Source organism: Lingula anatina, chromosome 1, assembly GCF_051362555.1.
Source record: "Lingula anatina isolate TDL-2025a chromosome 1, LinAna3.0, whole genome shotgun sequence".
NCBI classification, from domain to species: domain Eukaryota; kingdom Metazoa; phylum Brachiopoda; class Lingulata; order Lingulida; family Lingulidae; genus Lingula; species Lingula anatina.
The window spans coordinates 30,322,571-30,347,653 of NC_141767.1; the positions used below are offsets into that span (position 1 = coordinate 30,322,571).

The 25,083-nt window shown below is 32.2% G+C and overlaps 2 long non-coding RNA genes across 2 annotated transcripts; one reads left to right on the forward strand and one right to left on the reverse strand.

The window, feature by feature from the left end:
- Positions 1-1,500: 1,500 nt before the first annotated feature.
- Positions 1,501-9,771, forward strand: LOC147764246 (uncharacterized). The gene is made up of 2 exons (XR_015331853.1): positions 1,501-1,997; positions 4,335-9,771. It is a non-coding gene; the product is annotated as an uncharacterized LOC147764246 (long non-coding RNA).
- Positions 9,772-14,450: 4,679 nt separating this feature from the next.
- Positions 14,451-23,681, reverse strand: LOC106153696 (uncharacterized). The gene is made up of 4 exons (XR_001237446.2): positions 16,584-23,681; positions 16,326-16,373; positions 15,964-16,067; positions 14,451-15,622 (listed from the first exon to the last, which is right to left on the reverse strand). It is a non-coding gene; the product is annotated as an uncharacterized LOC106153696 (long non-coding RNA).
- Positions 23,682-25,083: the final 1,402 nt, after the last annotated feature.

Consider the following 25,083-nt stretch of genomic DNA (forward strand, 5'->3'; position numbering starts at 1 on the left):
TTGTTACTGAATGAGTTTGTACATACTGTGATGACTGTGTGCAGCTATGTTTTTTTTACTTTTTTTCGTTGTGTTCGTTCTCATTATGGTGCACGTTACTGTTTGTTAAGGTCCACTAAATGCATGTGATGAAATCACTCATTTACATATTATGTTTATACAGGAGACACTGACTACGGCTAATGAGGATGAATGTATGAATGTAATTTGTAAAGGAACGTGATGCAGGTGAGGAAAATGATGGAAATGAACTCAGCAAGGACATTATGATTATAAAGGAACAAGAGGTAGAAAAGGGAACCGATTTTGTGAAAGTGCAGAAATGTGAAGGGTATGTCGAGAAAGAACAAGAACAAGTGCCAGGATTGAAAACTGATGATGATGATGATGACAACAGATTAATTGAAAGAGAGAGTAGAATAGGTGAACTGAAGTATTATGAGAAACCTGATGTAGTTGAAAAGGCTTTAACAGATGATGTAAAGAATACGGATGGAGGACTTGATGATGATGATGACCCAAAGTATGTGGAGAAACATGGTGTAGATGAAAAGGCTGTAACGGATTATGTAAAGAATGCTGATGAAGGACTTAATGATGAACCGATGGAAATGGATTTTTCTAATTTCAAAGATACAGACAGAGACAAACTTACTGAAGTAGAGATGAAACAAAGTGCAGGTGAGGAGGAAGTTAAAGTTGAAGAGAATGAAGAACAAAGTGCAAGTGAGGAGGTACTTAAAGTTGTAGAGAATGAAGACAAACAAGGTTCAGACACAGAAAATGTTTATGAGAATGCAAAAGAATGGACAGATGTAAAATGGGAATTTCACAGAGACAACAAAAAGGTGCAGAGAAAGTTTATGGCAAAGAAACTAAAATGGACACCCGATTTTTTTTATTCAGTTAAAGGATAGTGCATCAGTTAGAGCTGTACTGTAGGTTCGGGGGATTTATAGATCTTTATTTTACACTTGGCTCAGTATTTAATATTCTTGTTTCAATGTTTTAAGTAAAATTGCACCAAATGATTCATGACTTACATATTTGAAAATAATAACATAAATTGTGTTTACAGATAAGGTTAAATTGAATTATAAAGAATATGTGACAGTAGGTTTTTTTATTCAAAAATGGTAAATTTCCAACATGTAGGGAGATTCCCAAGATATGTATTATATGGAAGAAAGAATACAGTTTCATGATATACCTGATACTGAATTGTTTAACTGATGAGATTTTAAATGTACAGTCCATTAGAAAAGCTGTTTAAACAATCTGTATGTTAACTGGACATTTATCTCTGTCAAAATATTTTGGAAGCATAAAAATTCAAATTAAATTTCATTAGAATAATGACGTCTTTGTACAGCAATGGAATAGACAATGAACTGAATTTATTACAATTGTTAGTAAAAGTAATGATATCTGACAGAATATTTTAAGTTTTATTTATTTGTTTTATTATTATTATTATTTTTTTTTTATTTTTTTTTTTTATTTTGTAATTGAAACATGAGATAGATATTTTGTATAAGTATTTAGCTGTTTATATTTTATCTTTGAGTATTCTGTGGAATCTTTATTTCAAAAAATTATGTAACCATAATTTTTTTTTTTTTTTTTTTTGTGGAAAAAGAAGGAACATGTTAAGGTCCACTAAATGCATGTGATGAAATCACTCATTTACATATTATGTTTATACAGTCACAAGTCTTGAATGAAAATTTATCATCCTCTGTATAGGTATACTTGATAAGTAGAACTGATATAACTTAAAAGTAGAAGCTCTCACTTGTTATCTATTGCATTGCAATTAGTATTTAAATGAGTTGCTGCCACTGTGGCATGCAGATAGATTCCCTGTAGATAATGTGTATAAATGCTGAATGTTGGGACCTAATAAAGACTTTTAGACTTGGAACTGAATATGTGAGTCTGTGGTTATATTCCCACTCCCATGCATCAGTGACAAGCGAAATATTAGAAGAACCTGGGTAGGGTGGAACATGGACCCCTACATGTTGTCACTGTACATTTGATATTTTTTCTAATCACTGTGTATCTCTGTGTTTTGACTGTGCTTGTTTTTATTTATTTTGATTACTGTGCATGTTTGTGTTGTCACTGTTCGTGTTTGTATTTATTGTGAGCACTGTGTATGTCAGTTTTGTCACTCTATTTGTTTGTAGTCATTTTGAACACTGTGCATTTTAGCATTGGCACTGTTTGTGTTTATATCTATTGTCAGCAATGTGGATATCAGTTTTGTCTGTTTATTTATTTTTAGTCATTATTTTAACTGTGCATGTTGGTGTTGTCACTGTCATTATAGTTTATGTGTCTGTTTATACTCTGATGACTGTTTCCATTCTATATTGTCATTGAATGTGTTTGTATATATATTGTGATCACTGTGTATGACTGTGTAATCACCTGATTAATATGTGTTTATTCTTGTTACTATGCATGGTTGTGTGGTCGCTGTACATGTTAAAATTTATTTTGATCACTGTGTATGTCTGTATTGTGACTGTGTTGTTACTATTACTCTGTATGATGGTGTTGTCACTGTATCTCTATGTGTCTCTTTATATTCTGTCTGCTGTGTCTATTCTGTATTGTTACTGAATGTGTTTGTACATTATGAGATAACTGTGTACAACTTCGTTTTCACTCTTTTTCGTTGTGTTCATTCTTATTACCGTAAATGTTACTGTTGTCACTGTACAAGTGAAATTTGTTTCTAATTACTGTGTTTGTCTGTATTTTTACTGTGTTTGTTTTTATGTACGGACACGGCATTTTCAAGTTGTGACTTTGAAGTTCCGTGGGCCTGAAGACCTTTGCTAGTCACATTTTCTGAATATCCATGATACTAATATTTTATTATTAAAAATTGATGGTCATTATGCTGTTAAACATTATGTAATATTGCATCAAAATTTGAAAAAAACCTATTTTGGGCACTGCTCCCATGATGACCATTTAAGAAAAACCATGTCACTTACTGTTCTCAAACTTACAGGAAAGAAATATGGGACTAAAATATAGCTTCAGTAGGCAATGCAATCTGCCAGTTAAACAGTTTTTTTGTGAAAATTTAATTTTTCACATATTGGCATTTTCAAGGTGTGACTTTGAAGTTTCACAGGCTTGAAGACCCATGCTTGTCACATTTTCTGAAAATCCATGATACGTATATTTTATTATTAAAAATTGATTGTCATTATGCTGGTAACCATTATGTAATATTGCATCAGAATAGAAGAAAACACAATTTTGGGTGCTGCTGCCATGATGACCATTATGGGAAAAAGCATGTTACTTATGATTGCCAAACTTTCAAAGAAGAAATACAGGACTAAAATGCAGCCTGAGTTGGAAAAGCAGTCTAATTGACTTCTTTTTCTGGAAATTTTACATTTTCAAAGTGTGAACTTGAACTCCCATGGGCCTGAAGCCTTATGCTTGTTACACATTTTACTTACATTGGTATTACCTGTTGAGCATAATTAAAATTTGATGTTGAATTTGCAGTTTAACATAATGTACTTTTGCATCAGAATTGACAGTAGCCTATTTTGTTATTTCCTGCTTTTTGTCTGTACATTTGACAGCTTTGCTGCCTTGTTATTTATTTTGGTTACTGTGCATGTTTGTGTTGTCACTGTTCGTGTTTGTATTTATTGTGAGCACTGTACAACTTCGTTTTCACTCTTTTTCGTTGTGTTCATTCTTATTACGGTAAATGTTACTGCTGTCACTGTAAGTGTGAAATTTTTTTCTAATCACTGTGTATGTCTGTTTTGTGACTGCATTTGTTTGTATTTATTTTGATTACTGTGTTTGTTGGTGATGTTACTGTTCATGTTTGTATATTGTGAGCACTGTGTATGTCAGTTTTTTACTCTGTTTGTTTGTAATCATTACCATTACTCTGCATGCTGGTGTTGTCGCTGTATCTCTGTGTCTGTTTATATGCTGTTTGCTGTGTCTATTCTGTATTGTTACTGAATGAATTTGAACATATTGTGATGACTGTGTATGGCTATGTTTTTTACTCTTTTTCGTTGTGTTCATTCTCATTACGGTGCATGTTACTGTTGTCACTGTATATTTGATATTTTTTTCTAATCACTTTGTATGTCGGTATTTTGACTGGGCTTGTTTTCATTTATTTTGATTACTGTGCATGTTTGTGTTGTCACTGTTCGTGTTTGTATTTATTGTGAGCAATGTGGATGTCAGTTTATTTATTTTTAGTCATTATTTTAACTGTGCATGTTGGTGTTGTCACTGTCATTATAGATGTATTTATTGTCGTTTAACAGGTCAACGATGATGTGTCTTAGGAGGAAGGTCATTAGGAGGTACAGGGGGAGCTGTGTTCAAAAGGTGAACAGATCACGTGAGGATGGGAAACGATCATTCGAAGTCGAGCTATGCTACTGTACGGATATTCCAGTTTTCCTAAGCTTGAATTTCATATTTTAAACTTCTATTATGCCAAAGGGTAGAAAATCACAAAGGATAGTGAAAGTGTTTGTGCGGATTCTGAACATACTGAGAAAGAACTTGAGAAGCCTGAGGTGAGCAAACCTGAGCTGATACAGTCGGATGCGGAGGGTGTGGCATCAAACAAAGAGGCTAAAAACTACTCGGCCGAGGAGAGCGGAGAGCTTGAAAATGAAGGGAGTGGCCGAGAAATATCAGATGAAGTTGGCTCAAATCTTGCTAATACTTTCAATTTGTTTAAATCCTATATGGATCAAAAGTTTAAAGGATTAAAAAGAGAACTGTCCGAGAAAATATAGCAGAGAGCAAAATATTGAGGTCATCCCATGACATTGAATTCAAGTTTAAAGGAAACAGAAAGCACTTGACAATCTTGAGCTTGCAGAGAGTTACTTTTAGAAAAGGGGAAGTGAAGTCTCTTAGACAGTTACTGAAAAGGTCCATAGATCAAATCAAGAAACGTAACAAGCTTATAAGATTGGCGGACAAATCGGATACTGGTTGGGAAGCTGTGGAAGAATATCAAACCGATGAACTTGCAGATGATAGTGAAGATGAAAAGGAAATTCGTTCAGTCCCGGCAGTCAATAAGAAAGATACAACTCTAAAAGATAAGTATAATAGCGACAATGTGAAAGGTAGATTGAAGAAGAATGTAGCTTTTTTGGGAAAGTATTCATGCCAATACGTATGTATTAGATGTAATAAAACAAGGATATGTTATTCCTTTTATAAATACACCACCAAAAATGATCATGAAAAACAACAAGTCTGCATTAGACAATAATGTAGAAGAATCAATATTAGATTTGTTAAAATCAGGTCGTATCAAAGAATTTAACGGGATACCACAAGTTGTTAATCCTTTGACGGTGGCAATAAATGGGAAAAAGAAACGTTTGGTTTTAGATTTGAGATGCGTAAATATAAAATACAACAGAACATATTTCCATGCGTTGTTTACAATGTATTTCTTGCTGAATTTTTAATCTCAAAGGAAGAGTTATTATTGCTTTAAGGTGTTTGGTTAAACACTGGAGAGCATGGTATATACCTATAGTGTTGTATTTGGATGATGGCTTTGGATTTAGTGATGATTTTGAGCTGTGCGTTAAAATATTCAGACAAAATGAGGGGAGATTTGAAAAAATCGGGTTTCGTAGTAAACAATGAAAAGAGTATATGGAGACCAGTTCAAGAGATTGATTGGTTAGGTATTCATTGGAATTTGATACAGGGTATGATATCAATCACAGAAAAAAGGGTTTCAGAATTGAAAATTGATATTAGAAAACTAATGCAAAATATTAATATGACATCAGCACATGCGTGAATTGGCTTGAATTACAGGAAAAATTATATCAATGTCAACAGTTATTGGAGATATTAGTAGATTAATGACAAGAAATATGTATCACTCAATCAATGATAGAAACAGTTGGGACGAATGCAAAAATTTTCGTTCAAATACAGAAATTCTGAATGAGTTACATTTTTGGTTGTCAAACATTCATCGTCTATAATAAAAGACATTTATTTTTAAATGAAATACCCAAAATCTTAGGATTTTCAGATGCTAGTGATTATGCATATATTGTGCCTATTTGGTGCGTTGTTAATCTGACATTTGTCACAAAATGTGGTCAGATGAAGAAAAGGGGAAAAGTTCGACATGGAGGGAGTTGAAGGCAATTGCAATTGCATTACAAGCTTTTCTTATAGTTATAAAAAGAGGTAAAATAGGTTGGTACACAGATAATCAAAATGTCGTGAGGATTGTACAGGCAGGATCTATGAAACGTGATTTACAAAATTTAGCTTTACAAATATATCATTTCTGTACACGTCATGAAATCAGTTTGACAGTTAACTGGATACCTAGATCAAAAAATGAAAAAGCAGATTATATCAGCAAATTGGTAGACATAGACGACTGGGAAGTAGAATCTTCTTTTTTTCGGATTTTTGGATAAAAATGGGGACCTCACACTATAGATAGATTTTGAAAATACAAAGACAAACCATTTTAATTCAAGATTTTGGAATCCAAATACAGAGGCAACAGACACATTTTTACAAAATTGGAAGCATGAGAATAATTGGATAGTTCCACCTGTAGGTTTGGTACCAAAGGCAATAAACCATTTATTAAATTGTAAAGCAAAAGGCACTTTAGTCAGTCCAAGTTAGAAGTCGGCTGCATTTTGGCCAAGATATTTGACAGAGATATGAAGTGGAAAATTTACATGAAAGATGTTCTTATTTTCGGTAACAAGGGTATTTTTAAGCAAGGGAAAAATAAGCAATCTTACATAGGGTTGCAGAAATTTAAGGATAAAGTTTTGGCAGTCAGGATTGACATGGAGACAGGATTTTAATACAAGGATATTTTCTAAAAACCAAGGTTATATTTCAAGGCGTGATGGGATGCTGTATTTTTGTGAAGGTTGTAAGTCAGAATTTAAAAGGTAACAAATATTATAAAGGATGAAATATGTATTTGAGAGGAGTGATGGGATGGTGTAATTGAATGTCGTGATGGGATGAGTGTATTTTTACCTGTCAGAATTGACAATATAACAAATGTTATACAGAATTGAAAATTAGAAAATTATAATTGAAAGGTGAGATGGGATGAAGGGGTATTTTTATGCAAGTTGCCAGTCAGGATTGACACTGCAACAATCATTATAATAATTAAAAATTTATATGTATAAGACGTGATGGGATGACGTATTTTTATGAAGGTTGCGAGTCAGGATTGACACTGCAACAAATGTTATACAGAAATAAAATATATATATTTGAAAGTTTTTATGGCATGTTGGTGTATTTTTATGAAGGTTGCCAGTCAGGATTGACAATGCAACAAATGTTATACAGAATTGAAATATATATTTGAAAGTTGTTATGGAATGAAGATGTATTTTATAAAAGTTGCCAGTCAGAATTGACACTGCGACAAATGTTACACAAAACTGAAAATTATATTGGGAAAAAACGTGATGGAATGAAGGTATAATTTAGGAAGGTTACTAGTCAGGATTGACACTGCAACAAATGTTATAGACTTGAAATTTATAATAGAAAAGCGTTATGGGATGAAGGTATATTTTATAAAGGTTTATAGTCCAGATGGACATTGCAACAATTGTTATACAGAACTAAAAAGTTCATTTGAAAAGTATGATGAGATAAAGGTGAATTATAATATAGTTTGCTAGTCAGGATCTACAATGCAACAAATGTTATACAATAATTGAAATTCATATATTTGAAAGGTCTGGTGGCATGAAGGTGTGTTATTATGAAAGTTGATAATCAGGATTGACAGTGTACAAAATTTTTATACATGATCGTATTGATTTATTTTGTTTCATGATTGTCAAATACAATATTAGCTGGTAAAAGTACAAACAAAGCTATGGTACAGGTATATAGAAATTCAAATTAAAAAAGGCAATCAAAGGGTTTTTAATTGTTTATTTTTAACGATGGTTAAGAGTAAATGAATAATTCAGGTTTTTTTGTTAAAAGAGAAAATGAAGGATTGCCTGGATTGGCTTTTGAAAACAGTATAACGCATTAAAAGAACATTTGAACTGTTTTAAAGTTGGGGTTTTATATTAGTAAACATAAACTGGTTTGTTTTCATCAATATACTTTATTTGTATTTACAGGTATTCCAATCTGGAGTTTGGACGGAATTAAAGGATTTCAATAATGCAACTTTACGAAGATTGGGTAAAGAGTTACCAAGTATTGTATTGAAATCTAGAACAGATAATACGGTGAAAAAATATACTTATATTTTCAAAAGTGGAAGAATTGGGCAAGGAAATTTACAGAGGTTAACACATTCCCGGCATCCACAAATCAGATTGCACTATATATGTTAAGTTTAATTCAACAAGAGAGTAAACCAGGAGCAATACAGGATGTGAAATATGCCTTAAAGTGGGTTCATGATATTGCTGGAATAACATGAAATTCTTGTGATAACGCTTTGATCAGTAATATTGTGGAAGCAGCAAAAAGAATGTCATGTAACAGAACAATATAAAAGGAAATAGTAACCAGGGACATGCTTAATAAACTTGTTAATACATTTGCAAAACCTAATGCCCAATTTGAGAGATGTCTGCAAAATATGTTTATTATCATTTTCAGGATTTTTAAGATATAGCGAGGTATCCTCAATTAGAAGAACAGATATTATATTCAAAGATTCATATTTTGAAGTTATTATTGAAAAAAGAAGTTATTATTGAAAAAAGTAGTTATTATTGAAGAAAGTATTTAAAGAAATCTGGAAAACATGTTTTAAGGGATACTGGAAAATTGTCGTGTACACGTATGAGAGCTCGAGAAACAGTTTTACAAAACTTTGAAGAATTGGGTTTTGATAAAAGTAAATTTGGTCTACATAGTCTACGAGCAGGTGGTGCATCAGCTGCAGCAAATTGCGGGATAAAAGAACGATCATTCAAAAAACATGGTCACTGGAAATCGGACAAAGAGAAAGATGGTTATATTAAAGACAATATATTGCAAAGAATGAGTGTATCTTTAAACTTGGGTATTTGATATGCTTTTACATTTTGTTTGTCGATATTGTAGGACAAGAATGTGATGCCAATATGAATCCAGAGTGGATGTGGATTAATAAATTATGTTCATATTTAAGTAGATGAAATTGTATTTGTTTTCTTTTTTAGGATAAAGTAATGATACACAGAGGAGGCCCGTTCTTTGTGGTCGAAGCAGGCAAAGGCACATCGACTCATTCCTATTTATAAATAAATGATTTGATGTTTGAAGATGAAGTGGTTTTATTCGTTGAGAGTTATTAGACGATAAATAATTTATATATGTTTAAGCTTAAGCGAATTAGAATATAAATGTATTTATTGTTGTTTAACGGGTCAACGATGACGTGTCTTAGGAGGAAGGTCATTAGGAGGTACAGGGGACGCTGTATTCAAAAGGTGAACAGATCACGTGAGGATGGGAAACGATCATTCGAAATAAAAGTTTTTGTATAAAAACATTTGTATAAAGATGGGGTTTGATTATGCGTTATAAAATTATCAGATTCATATAAGTAAGAACTCTACCGGAATTGGAATTAGGCTATGCGGGAAATCTAACTGGTGACAGAGCAAACGTTTGTATGTAATATTGTATCGTCTGTACACAGGCAGAGGCACATCGACTCATTCCTATTTATAAATAAATGATTTGATGTTTGAAGATGAAGTGGTTTTATTCCTTGAGAGTTATTAGACGATAAATAATTTATATACGTTTAAACATAAGCGAATTAGAATATAATTTATGTGTCTGTTTATACTCTGATAACAATACAGAATAGAATATAATGCAAACAGAATATAAACAGACACACAGAGATACATAAGGTAAACAAACACACAGGGATACAGTGACAACACAATCATGCAGAGTAATAGTAATGATTACAAACAAATAGAGTGACAACAACAAACACAGTAATCAAAATAAATACAAAGAAACATAGTCACAAAACAGACATACACTGTGATTAGAAAAAAGTTTCACATGTACAGTGACAACAGTAACGTTCACAGTAATGACAATGAACACAAAGGAAAAGATTGAAAATGCAGTCGTACACAGTCATCTCGATATGTTCAAACACATTTAGTAACAATACAGAATAAACACAGCAAACATTGATCAGAATTAAATAAAGACACAAAAAGTAACAACACAAACATACACAGTGATCAAAATAAAACTACAATTAAGATATAGTAATGATTACAAACAAAGTGACATACACATTGATGAAAAATATTAACATGTACAGTGACAATAGTAACGTGCACAATAATCAAAATGAATACAAATTAACAAACACAGTCACAATACAGACATACACAGTGATCAGAATAAATTTTGACATGCACAGTGACAACACAACCATGCACAGTAACAAGAATGAACACAAATTAATTGGGTGATTACACTTTCATACACAGTGATCACAATATATTTGTATACAAACACATTCAATGACAATACAGAATGGAAACAATTATCAAAGTATAAACAGACACATAAACTATGATGACAGTGACAACACCAACATTAACAGTTAAAATAATAACTAGAAATAAATAAACGTAAGCAGAATGACTACAAACAAATAGAGTGACAAAACTGACATACACAGTGATAAGAAAAAAATTCACATGTACAGTGACAACAGTAACATGCATGATAATAAACACAAGTAAAAAGAGTAAAAAACATAGCCACACACAGTCATCACAATATATACAAACATATTCAGTAACAATACAAAATAGACACAGCAAACAGAATATTAACAGACACATAGATATAAAGTGAACAACATCATCATGCAGAATAATAGTAATGATTATAAACAAATAGAGTGACAAAAATAACAGACACAGTGCTAATAATAAATACAAACATGAACAGTGACAAGACAAACATGCACAGTAATCAAATTAAATGCAAACAAACACAGTCAAAATACAGACATACACAGTGATCGGAAAAATTTTTGATATGTACAGTGACAACAGTAACGTGCAGCATAAGAATGAAGACAAGGAAAAAGAGTGAAAACATAACCCTACACAGTCATCACAATATACAAACACATTCAGTAACAATGCAGAATAGACACAGCAAACATAAGATAAACAAACACACAGGCATACAGTGCCATGCACAGTAATAATAATGATTACAAACAAATAGTGACAAACTGACATAAACAGTGATCAAAATAAATATTGGCATGTTCAGTGACAATAGTAACGTGTACAATTATCAAACACTAGGTTGTCTTATTTGTTGTCTGTGAACGGTCATTCTATGTCGGAGAGTGTCTCCAGTTTGTCCTATATAGTTCTCACCGCATCCACTGCAAGTTAATACATAGATTAAATTTGAGCTGGTGCAGGTGAATGGGTGTTTGATTCTGAATGTAAGTCCATAAATAAGACAACCTAAATACCAGTACACGTCTGTGAGTGGGCACATTAGGGAATGCTCTATGAACAAAAACAAGGATTTTACGGTATTCCCATTTTATAAATTCACCAGGGAAACAACCCAAACAGAAAGGGAAATAAAAGAAAATCTATTCATTAATAAGTATAAACCTACATTGAATAGATAAAAGCATTGGTAAAAGTAACAATTAAACACTCATTGTTAAAGACGTCACATTCAAGCCTTTATGACATCACCTAGTAACAAATAAACAAAAACCCCTGAAGAAAGAAAGAAACCGGTCGGGGCAAGAAAGTTGCTGTTCTTCTTTTTCTTTTATTATATATAATATTACTCGTACAGGAAAAACGTTTTCATTTTTTATATATATATATATATATATATATATATATATATATATATATATATATATATATATATATATATATATATATATTTCATTTTTACATTTTTTGACTTATGAATAGCACACAAACACACACACACACACACACACACACACAGTGAAAAAAATCACAATATATATACAAATACATTCAATGACAATACAGAATGGAAACAGTAATAAGAGTATAAACAGACATGTATATAAACTACATGTATGATGTCAGTGACAACACCAACATGCACAGTTAAAATAATGACTAGAAAAAAATTAACTGACAAAACTGACATCCATATTGCTGATAATAAATACAAACACAAACAATGCCAACACTAAAATGCACAGTAATCAAAATGACTACAAACAAATAGTGACAAAACTGACATACACAGTGCTCACAATAAATACAAACATCAACAGTAACGACACAAACATACACTGTGATCACAAAAAATACAAACCCAAACACTGACAAAACAAACATGCACAGTAATGATTATGGTTATATACAAACAGAAGGACAAACAGACTTTAACAGTGATCAAAATTATATGAAGACATTCAGTAACAATACAGAACAGACACAGCAAAAAGAATATTAACAGACACATAGAGATACATAAGATAAACAAACACACAGGGATACAGTGACAAAACAATCATGCAGAGTAATAGTAAAGATTACAAACAAATAGAGTGACAAAGCTGACATACACAGTACTCACAATAAATAAAAACAAGCACAGTCAAAATACAGACATACAGACAGTGTACAGTGGCAACAGTAATGTTAGCGTTAGCGTATTATATGATGGGCTAGGGGATTTTGCCAATAGAGGGGTTAGTGTGAGAGCTAGTTTATTTTCATACCACTTGGTATGTATTCCCACTCACAATATGATGATGTAGAGGTATGACCCTTTTAAGCTCAAGAAGTAGGGGTAAACTTACAGTTAATAGCAATGAATTTATTTTGTTTAGGTGTTATCTTGTGTGTGTGTGTGTGTGTGTGTGTGTGTGTGTGTTGTTTTAAGGAATCGCACATATAATATGAGAACCGAATAACTGAAATGAGTTGAAACAGTATTAGAAGGAGCAGATTTGTGCACTGTATAAATTAACGTTATTATTTATAAGCATTTTCACATGATTATTTTAAAATGAATGTTTGATAAAGATAACGTTTCAGGGTATTGACTTTGGCAACTGAGGAAGTGGGGAGGGGGGGGGGTCATTGTACTGAGCTGGCGCAATGCCAACATACATGTATATGCATGTAATTAATTTTATTCATTTCCACATATAATATAAATGGGCAAAACAATCCACATCATTATACATATTATAAAATGAATATTATATTATTTATAAATGGGCAAAACAATCTGCACAATCAAAATATAGGCCTACATGTTACATTAACCAAGTTTATAGGCTACAAGTTGGGAATTAACGATGTTGTCAGGGGAATTAGTACGAGTACCCCCCCCCCCCCTCCCCGTTAATTTATTCTTTTGTAGTTGAAATTGTTAGTTACATCTATGAACTTAGATAATCTGAGGATACATGAAATTAAATGGCTTAATTACACTTTACTAATCAATTTCAAATGAATAACATGCAGTGGCAGATTTAGGGCCAGGTGTGTGTTGGGTCCCGACTCCCCCCTTCGATGTCTGTAAAAAAATAACATTATGTTGAGAAAAGTGGGAACAGTGTGGGTTGATTTGTCCCATATATATAGTTTATAATGATTAACCTGTTAATTGTTTCTTGGCACCGATTTGTATATTTGATGCTAGTCCAGGAAGCAAAAAAGATATAACTGTTATTCTGCTAATTTATTGCCCACCAATGAAGTAGAATTAAACAATTTAATTGATCCATTCTTACCAAGACAAATGTTCAAAGCAAAAATATAGTGGTATGCTCAGATGCTTTATTTACTACTTTTAAAATGTACATGTAGTTCTGTCTCATTTTTGTACTAGGTACCTAGCAATCTCTCAGGACGTATAAATGTTTAATCAAAATCAAATCAAAATCAGAGATTCAATATGAAAGACATTTGTTGTAGATGGATATTTTTTCTTTTGTTTAAACACTCCTTTTTGTTAATTCAATTTTGTTTTGGTGTTTTTTCCTGTTAGGAATCCTGTAACTTAGATTGTAGAAGTGAATAATTTGTTCACTGGATGCTGTTTTACTGAGCCACGCATATATTATCCACCGAGCCTAAACCTGTGAAACATTGGGTCAGGAGTTTTGCACATGCATGCTCGCTATTAAGCAATGTCGTTGGTTACCAAATAATAGCAAAAACTAAATAAGTGTAGTCCCCCCCCCCCCCCAAAAAAAAAAAAAAAAAAAAAAACATTTATTCACATAAGTCTTATAATACTTTTAGCATAACTATGTCACCCACAGAAAAAGTAGTTTGAAAAATAAAAGGAAGAAAAAGATACAGTTTATAAAGAAAGTTTAACTAAATCTCCGTCATGGGATATATTACACATACATACTTATATATATATATATATATATATATATATATATATATATATATATTAGATTTATATTTTACATTGAATACATTGTAAACAACTTGGACAAATATAACAAATTCTATTTTACCACCAAAATGGTGGTTCTTGCAATTATTCTGGAATCTGTGCTTGCCACTAAACCATATGTGACCTTCAATCTTCACAGATGATTAACCTCTGATAATCTCTTAAGAGATGGGGGAAACACTCTAAATTATTAGTACCACCAGCATGTACGCTGGCAATACTCATGGTTTTAGTGACACTCGTTTGAATGCGCCCTTGTCATAATTTTTGAAAATTCAGTGCTAAATATCTCTCAAACCGAAGGAATTATGGGAAAAATTACTATAGAAGTCTGACCAAAAGTCATGTGGAGATTCCAAATATGCCCTTAGATTTTACTTTCGACCTTTATTTCAGGGTCAAACAGGCTCTTAGGTGCGTGTACTGCAGGTAATAAAGAGACCTTCGATTTGGAACTGGAAAAAATTTTGCAAACCACCCAAAATTAATTTTATTTTAATTAAGAATTTAACTGTATTCCTGATTCTCATAAAATTAACTAAGAGGGCTCTGGCATAACTTAAGTGGCTCTTTTACTTCACTTGCACAGTTTTGTTCAGATCTTAAATAATTTTTCCCACAATTATATAAAAATGAAGACATAAATACAGTACAGTATTATACCCTTAATTCAGATGCTAGTGCACATGACTTTTTAACAAGTCCATCACCCAGACACCATTTTCAAAAATATATCAACAGCATCCCATTTGCACTCTATACAAAGGGTAATAATACAAACATATAAAAAGATGTAATGGAACCTCCACAGTTAATGCAAAATTTTGAACCAATGTTCTTCATATATAATATTTGATATAAGTGTATGGCAGTATATAATAATAACACAATTTCCAGGATTTGATAGTAGTAGCCTCTTACAGAATTATACTGGATCCATTATCATTTCTGCATTAAATAAAGACATTGCAGTTATAATCACTGGGCCAGTTAAGATTCCCTTTTGCACTTGTACAATTAAAAAAACTGTCACAAGTGTTGCATTATGACAAAATTAACCTGCTCTTATGCCCAATAGGTATTATTTTGAAATGCCTTTTGTCTGCAACAACTGAAAATCACGAAAAAGATACTATTAGTTATTAGCATTAATCATCAAACCAAAGGGATAACACAGCGACATGTTTTTATGTGTCAAAAACTGTGAGATCCTTAAAGGCTTTCTCTGGGCATAGTAAACTTTTAAGCAATTTAATGAATTTGCCAACTTAATCCATAAATTTAAATATTAATGCATTTCTTGAAAATAAATAAGAATACACATTACGTCTTTCTTAGAATTACATTTTTGGTATTTTAAATGTAACATCCAACTCTTACTTGTAAATTAAAATATCTCAATTCTCATTATTATTATTATTATTTTGACAAAATTAAATTCCATATTCATACCAATATTTCTTAAAATCAGAATAAATATAGCCTAAGCACTAAAAAGTCTTGTGGGAGATCTTTGGTGTTTTGTCCAATCCATATTCCAACAGGTGCTCCACTGCCTGAATAAAAAATAAAAAATGATAACAAAATTACTATTAATATACCAGGAAAAAAGGAACATCCCTACACAATGTTTTAATGTATATATACAAATGTGTCTATACAAAGTTAATTTTGTTGTTCAATACATTATAGATAAGTTGTTGTTGTTGTTAATACTTCTATCATTATTATATTTATCAATTCTAACCAAATGTCATGATTTTCCATGTGACATTTAATGTTGTCATTTTATTGCACTTTGTTATGATTCTTACCTTCTTACCCCTGTTGCTAATCATAATATCCAGATAACTGTCAATTACCTAAAACATAAAGCATGTAACAGTTATATATTTCATATTAAAAAAATCAAACAGCAGAAAGAGAGATTAACATCTTCATAGGTTGAGTACATAGTAATCAGTAACAAGGCAAATGCTGTAAGGCATAATTTGAGTCCATGTAGCTCATTTTAACAATAGATATAGATGTGATTCTTATATTTTACCTGTGTAACAAAACTGTTTACGTACTTTATCAGCAAGCATCCCATTAAAAGATGTTATGCTATCATGTGTAATATGATGGGACTCGATGTTCTTTCCAAGTGTTATGTTGGTGCTTTGTGGAATGACAGCATCTTCAATGATAACTTAAAACTTTTATAATTTCAAAGTGGAGAAAACATTTGTTATATTTATAATATAAAAATATGATTGATTATGGTATTCATTTTAAAATAACACTTATCTTACAAATTGCACCATTCCATAATACATTAAACTGTTCTCCTAACTCAAATGTACAGCAAGCAACTCAGAAAAAAATAATTAAAAATAAGAATAAAAATTATGGTCTGCAGTAATATGATTATTACAAAATCCGCAGATAAAATTGACCAACTTTGAATATCGGGTGTCAGTTTGTCACCATTGACCATGAAAAACAACTAGATGGCTACACTTGTAGACTATGAAGAAGAAACTGAACTGGCAAACAATTTATGAACAGATAGAATTTAAAAAAGCAACTCTAGTTTTTAAATCATTAAAAGGACATTCACCAAAATACATTAGGGACTTACTGGGTACATGTACCAGTACTACGACCATGGACCATGGACAGACAGAATCATCTGATTACGTAATAAGGGAAATCTCTGGCAGACATAAAGACACAATTAAGGCCCAATATGGGCTTTGGATGAAATTGGAATTGCTTTAACTCTCAAATTAAAAACTCCAAAGACTTGGATACTTTAAAAATATTTTTAAAAAATCAAAAGTATAAAGTATAAATCTATTATATATATATAATATATATGTGTGTGTGTGTGTGTGTGTGTGTGTGTGTGTATGTGTGTGTAAGATAAATGTATACACATACCGTATCAAGCTAAACGTGCAAAGAATTCTTTGTCCAAGTGGAAATTAACTAACACCAGTCTTGCAACTTCAAAAATAAAAGTGATCACTAGATTTATCTCTATCTTTCGCACGCACGTGCACACACACACACACACACACTCACATGAAAACACTTAAACATAAATCTAAAGAGCGACCTTCATTGCTGTTAAATTTACAGGCTATATTCAGGTTAATGTCTACGTCATCATATTGTGAGTGGGAAAACAGTGCACCAAATGGTATAAAAAATAACTACTTCTCACACGAAGCCCTCTATTGGCAAAATCCCCTAGCCAATCTTATAATATGCTAACCGTTCAACATAATGAGAATGAACACAAACAAAAAGAGTGAAAAGGAAGTTGTACACAGTCATCACAATATATATATACAAACACATTCAATAACAATACAGAATAGATACAGCAAACATAAAATAAACAAACACAAAAGCATACAGTTACAAAACCATCATGCACAGTAGTAATAATGAATATAAACAGAATGACAATCTGACATACACAGTGATCAAAATATTAACATATACAGTGATAATAGTAGCATGCATCACAATGAGAATGAAAACAAGGAAAAAGAGTGAAAACATAGCTGTAAAAAGTCATCACAATATATATAAAAACATTCAGTAACAATACAGAATAGACACAGCAGACAGAATATAAACAGATACAAAGAGATACATAAGATAAATAAACAAACAGGGATACAGTGACAACACAATCATGTAGAGTAATAGTAAAGATTACAAACAAATAGACTGACAAAATTGACATATACAGTGCTCACAATAAATACAAACACGAACAGTGACAACACAAACATGCACAGTAATCAAAATAAAAGAGTGAAGACAAAGTCATACACAGTCATCACAATATATACAAACACATTCAGTAACAATACAGAATAGACACAGCAAACAGAATATGAACAGACACATAGACGTACAGTGACAATTTTACACCGTCATGCAGAGTAATAGTAATGATTACAAACAAATAGAGTGACAAAACTGACATACACAATACTCACAATAAATAGAAACATCAACAGTAACAACACCAAAAAACACAGTAATCAAAATAAATACAAATAAACACAGTCCCAGTACAGACATACACAGTAATTAGAAACAAATTTCACATGTACAGTGACAACAGTAATGTTCAACGTAATGAGAATAAACACAAGGAAAAAGAGTGAAAACGAAATCGTACACAGTCATCTCAATATGAACAAACACATTCAGTAATAATACAGAATAGACATAGCAAACAATATAAACAGACATATAGATATACAGTGACAACAACATCATGCAGAGTAATAATAATGAATAAAAAAGAAATAAGAGTGACAAAACTGACGTACATAGTGCTCACAATAAATACAAACACAAACAGTAACGACACCAACAAACACAGTAATCAAAATAAATACAAACAAATAGTCAAAATACAGACATACACAGTGATTAAATAAAATTTGAAATGTATAGTGACAACAGTTACGTTCACCATAATGAAAATAAACACAAGGAAAAAGAGTAAAAAACATAGCCGTACACAGTCATCACAATGTATACAAACACATTCAGTAACAATACAAAATAGACACAGCAGCAGAATATAAACAGACACACACACATATAGTAAATAACATCATCATGCAGAGTAAAAGTAAAGATTATAAACAAATAGAGTGAGAAAACAAATAGACACAGTGGTCACCATAAATACAAACACGAACAGTGACAATTCAAATTAAATACAAACAAATTAAAGCAATCAAATTAAATACAAACAAACACAGTCAAAATATAAACATACACAGTGATCATAATAAATATTGATGTTTACAGTGACAAGAGTAATGTTCACCGTAATGAGAATGATCAAAAGGAAAAAGAGTGAAAACAAAGTTGTAGAGAGTCATCACAATATATACAAATACATTCAGTAACAATACAGAATAGACACAGCAAATATAAGATAAACAAACACACAGGCATATAGTGACAACACCATCGTGCAGAGTAATAATAATTATTACGAAGAAATAGAGTTACAAAATGACCTACACAGTGATTAAAATAAATATTAACATGTACAGTGATAATAGTAGCATGAACTGCAATGAGAATGAACACAAGGAAAAAGAGTGAAAACATAGCAGTAAATATATAGTCATCACAATATACATAAACACATTCAGTAACAATACAGAATAGACACAGCAGACATTATAAACAGACACATAGATATACATAAGATAAACAAACACACAGGGATACACACTTACAACACAATCATGCAGAGAAATAGTAAAGATTACAAACAAATAGTGACAAAACTGACATACACAGTGCTCACAATAAATACAAACAGGGACAGTGACAACACAAACATGCACAGTAATAAAAAAAAATAAAAACAAGCACAGTCAAAATACAGACATACACAGTGATTGGAAAAAATTTGAAGTGTACAGTGACAACTGAAAGTTCACCATAATTAGAATGAACACAAGGAAAAAGAGTGAAAACGAAGTCGTATACAGTCATCACAATATATACAAACACATTCAGTAACAATATACACAGAATAGACACAGTAACCAGAATATAAACAGACACATACAGTGACAACACCATCATGCAGAGTAATAGTAATGATTACAAAAAAATAGAGTGACAAACCTGACATACACAGTGATCACAATAAATACAAACAACAACATTAACAACACCAACAAACACAGTAATCAAAATAAATACAAACAAACACCATCAAAATACAGACAAACACAGTAATTAGAAAAAAATTTCACATGTACAGTGACAACAATAACGTTCACGGTAATGAGAATGAACACAAGGAAAAAGAGTAAAAACATAGACATGTGCACAATAATCAAAATAAATACAAACAAACAGTCACAATACAGACATACACAGTGATCAGAATAAATTTTAACATGTACAGTGTTTATGCTCAATATATGTTTATTATGTTCAATATTTGTAATATTTGTTTACATTTTTGTTAAGTGCAATTTAACAATGCTCAGTATTTGAAACGAAAATCATTACAAAATACAACTAATGTATTCCTTATTGTATTTGAAACCTCACTTGTTCTGTTCATGCTCGACATATATTTATTATAATCAGTATTTGTGCTCTTGATACTTGTGCCAAAGTGAATGTTATTATAACTCCACATAAAATTCAATGCAGTATTTCTGCTAAACATGTATTTTGACACTGAGAAAATCAAATTGAATCTGTGCCAAACAGGTGTCCATTGCATTTTGTCATAATAATAATCCTTATTTATCTAATGTTGATTACACTAATGAACTGCATATCTGGTTAATTTTATAGCAGCTTTTTATTTACTTTTTTATTTTCACAGTAGGTTGCATTGTATATACTCTTGTTAATAATGCACCTGCTCTATGTAAAGTATATATCATTTTCCACATTTTTGTTCAATATATTTGATGTTGAATAGGACATTTACATGATAGTATTTTCATTACTGCAACAAAATTTGAGAAAAAGTTTTAAGCATAAAAGTGCAATTATTTCATCTGTGAACAAATTGTACAAAACTACAGGACATCCTCATCATTTGCTTCTTCAGAGTCCTTGTCAATTTCAACACAAGTCCAGTGAAACCACTTATCACACATTAAACACAATATGCTATATGCTTCTTTATCTTCAGCATTTTCTATACATTTACTCTTGCAAATTTTACATATGTACACTGGGGTTTTTCTGGTTTTTGTTTTCACAGACTTCTTTGCTTTTACTTCTGTACTGGTAGAAACTAGTGCCCTGTCATGATTGTTGGATTCGATTCTGCTTTTCAAAATACGCCTAGATATCAACTCACCTACGGTAAGTCTATTTAACCCTCTAATTCCACATCACCGTCTAGTGACGTAATAGGCTCAACATGAGACATTCAAATGTGGTCCAGACACAACACCTTACCAGGTTTTTTGAAACCAGCAAATTAAAGGCACAAACACTATGTGTTTAATTAAATCAACATGTATTAACTGCAAAGAACAATAAACTTGTTTATCAAACAACTTGTAACAGCATATTCAATGCAAAGTAGAAATTCGATCTGCACAATTTGCAGGAAACAGCTCTTAATGCACAAGTTGCAGTTATAAACAGCATATTTAAATGCTCAAAAGAACTCCATCTGGACAAATTGCAGGTAACAACTGTAACTGCACAAGTTGCAGCTTAAAAAGGTAAATCAAATAAAAAGTTCATAAAACAGCTCCCTATAAATCTGAATGTCCATGTCAGACACCTGTGCCAGACAAAATTGCATCTGCAAACTGGCCCTGTTGAATATCTTTATCATAATATTTAGCAAATGTGCAATCTTTAGACCAGCCTGCCATCTTCAAAATAGTGTCTAATGGCACTTTAGCAAGTTTTGCTTGTGAAGATGCTGCCCTGCGTGTGCTGTGTGGAGTAAATATCTCCATGTCTATACCAGCCATATTCATAGTTTGCTTAATCCATCTAGATATGGTAGATTTGGCTGCTGCCTTAAATAGCTTTACAGATGTTAAAAACAATCTTGTGATATTTCCGGGGCCGTAGCAATAGTCCGAAGGTTCAATAGTCCGAAGGTTCATTGGTCCGAATATTCACTATAGAACCTTCGGACCAATGAACCCTTGATTAAAAAATCGATGAAAATGTTACCACTTTTCGGACCAATGAACCTTCGGACCAATGAACCTTCGGACTATCGAGATGCCCCCATATTTCCTCTTAAATGTTTGACTCTGTCCATGTATTCCATTAAGACAGTACATAAACATAATCGTCTATCTGGTGCATATGCTGTCACTGTTATTTCACCAATGTGGTGACCTGGTCTTCACTGCCTCAGTAAATCACCATATCTAAATGTGACTTTAGACTTATTAATTGTGATGTTCCGAATGTCAATTAGATGCAACGATTGGGTTCTTTGACCTGTCAATAAAATAGTCAATGTCACTGCTTTCTTGCTCAGTTGTGAAAGATTAAGTTTTTTCACTGGTGAAAGTTTTTTGAGGTAATTCAAAAGCAAACTTGTGTCCCATATCATATTGTTCCTTGGTAATGCAGGTCTAGAAGTAAAAACTCCTCTCATCAGTCTAACCACATGAGGATGAGCACCTGCTGGACACTTATCCACCATAATAAAAGTTGAAAGTGCTGATCTTGCTGTATTTAGAGCAGAATATCAAGTCCCATATCAAAGCAATGGGCTAAAAAATTTACAACATCAGTTACATTTGGTGACAAGGTATTAATGTTCCTCTCACTACAATATTGAATCCATCTGGAAATGTAAAATTCGTATTGCTTGACAGTTGTATCTCTCCATGAGGACATGACCAATTTGACAGCTGTTGGCAAAAATGCCCTGTCTTCGAAACTTTTCCTGACAATACACAAGCCATTAGCTTTAACTTTGGAAGATGATTGGCCATGTTTTTGTGTGGGTGCCACAGCAATTCTTGATTCCTGGGAAGTAAAAAAGGACAAGATATTAACATATGGCTCAATTTACAAGCTGCATGAAATTAACCATACTTGAGTTGTCCAATATGGCACTACCACTATGTTACTATCCACTTGATCAAACTCAATTTTGCTTAACATCTTTCCTATTAAAGAAAAAGGTGGAAATGTATAAGCATTCATCTGTGACCAGTCAATAGACAAGGCATCCGTTGTCATAGCAAACAGATCAGGTTTCCATGATACATATTTAGGTAATTGATTATTCAGCCTTGAAGCAAACAAATCCGTTTCTGGTAGATAAAACTGCTTAGTTATATATCTTTAAATACTGTTGGGTGCAACTTCCATTCAAGATTATCATGATCAAGTCTACTTTCTTTATCAGCTTTTACATTATTTTCTGATTCAATATATGCAACTGATAACCATATATTTTTTCCCTTGCACCATAACCAAATTTTTCTGGCCAAGTTATTTAGCGAGGGTATTTTCCCTCCCATTCGAGCAATATATGACAAAGCAGTTATATTATCTATACACATTTTAATGTGAATATTTGTTTCATCTTGTGCAAAGCATTTTAGAGCAAACCATGCAGCTAATAGTTCAAGATAATTAATGTGAAAAGCACTTTCAACTGCTGACCAGTTCCCTCCTGATGTGATGCCCTTGCATGCTCCCCCCCCCCCCCATCCTTTTTCTGATGCATCAGAATAAATAACTAATGAAGGGTTTCCATGTGAAATCAACTTAAAACTTGAATGGATATTTTCTATCCACCAAGTCAAGTCTAGTTTCAAGGCATCATCACTGGCAATCTGCAATTTTGCTTGAAAATCTCCTTTACTAGCTTTCAAAGCTTGATTTTTTCTCATATCCAGTGACCTATAATAAAGAGGCCCATATTCTACACCAGGAAAAGATGCTACCAATAATCCTACTACTTTTGCCAATTGCAGAATAGTAATACAGTCCTGCTGTTAGAGGTTGGTACATGCAGAAAATATTTTATCTGCTTGTCTCTTGTTTAAAGACACTCTCATTTTTACAGAATCCAATGTAAAGCCTAAAAAATCCAACTTTTGCGTTGGTTCTAAAACAGACTTAGTTGGATGCACAGTAAACCCTGCTTGAGTAGAAACTTTAACTGTTTGCATCACATTCTCTCTGCAATCTTGCAAAGATTCCCCAACTAAGAGACTGTCATCAATGTATGGACAATTCATGTGACCTAATTTTCTCAAACAGGAAAAAATTGGTTTAGTAACTTTAGTAAAAACATGTGGTCCACTTGCCAAGCCATTTGGTAAAACCTGAAACTCATACAAGTTCCCATCAAATTCAAATCTTAACAGTCTCTTGTGTTCATCACAAACTGCCAGACAATAATAAGCATCTTTCCAATCAATGGTTGACATGAAACACTGATGTGTCATAAGATTAATGGCTGACTGCAAACTAGACATCTTAAAATGATGATATACAACAGAAGCATTAAGTTTCCTCAGATTTAAAATCAATCTGAACTTTCCATCCTTTTTCTCTCTTAAGAAAATATTGGAAATAAATTCACCTGCACAGTTGTTGTGAACCGTCTAAAATGACTTTAACTTTAATTTATAACTGTACTGAATTCTAGTGTATCAATTTCCATTAACGAATTAACTAATCTATGGGCTCCGACATGACTCCAGATTCGACTCAGTCTTTCACTTTACGTGCACAGAGAAGCATAACAGAACAACCTCACATCTTCAGTCTCAGATCAAAAGTGTCTTTATTATGGACAAGTTTCAAGTTATATACAGATTATCTACAGGGAATCTATGTGTACATGTGGCTGCTTCTTATTTACATACGTGTACATGTGGCTGCTACTTATTTACATACTAATTGTTGTGCAATATTAACAGGTGATATGCATCTGTCTCAAGCATAGGCCTACCTATGGGCCTTTACAGAAAATAATATTTAAATGTATACAGGACAGACGCAAATTAGATAATAACATGTTGATTAACTATGACTACACAATGTGGAATTTATGCA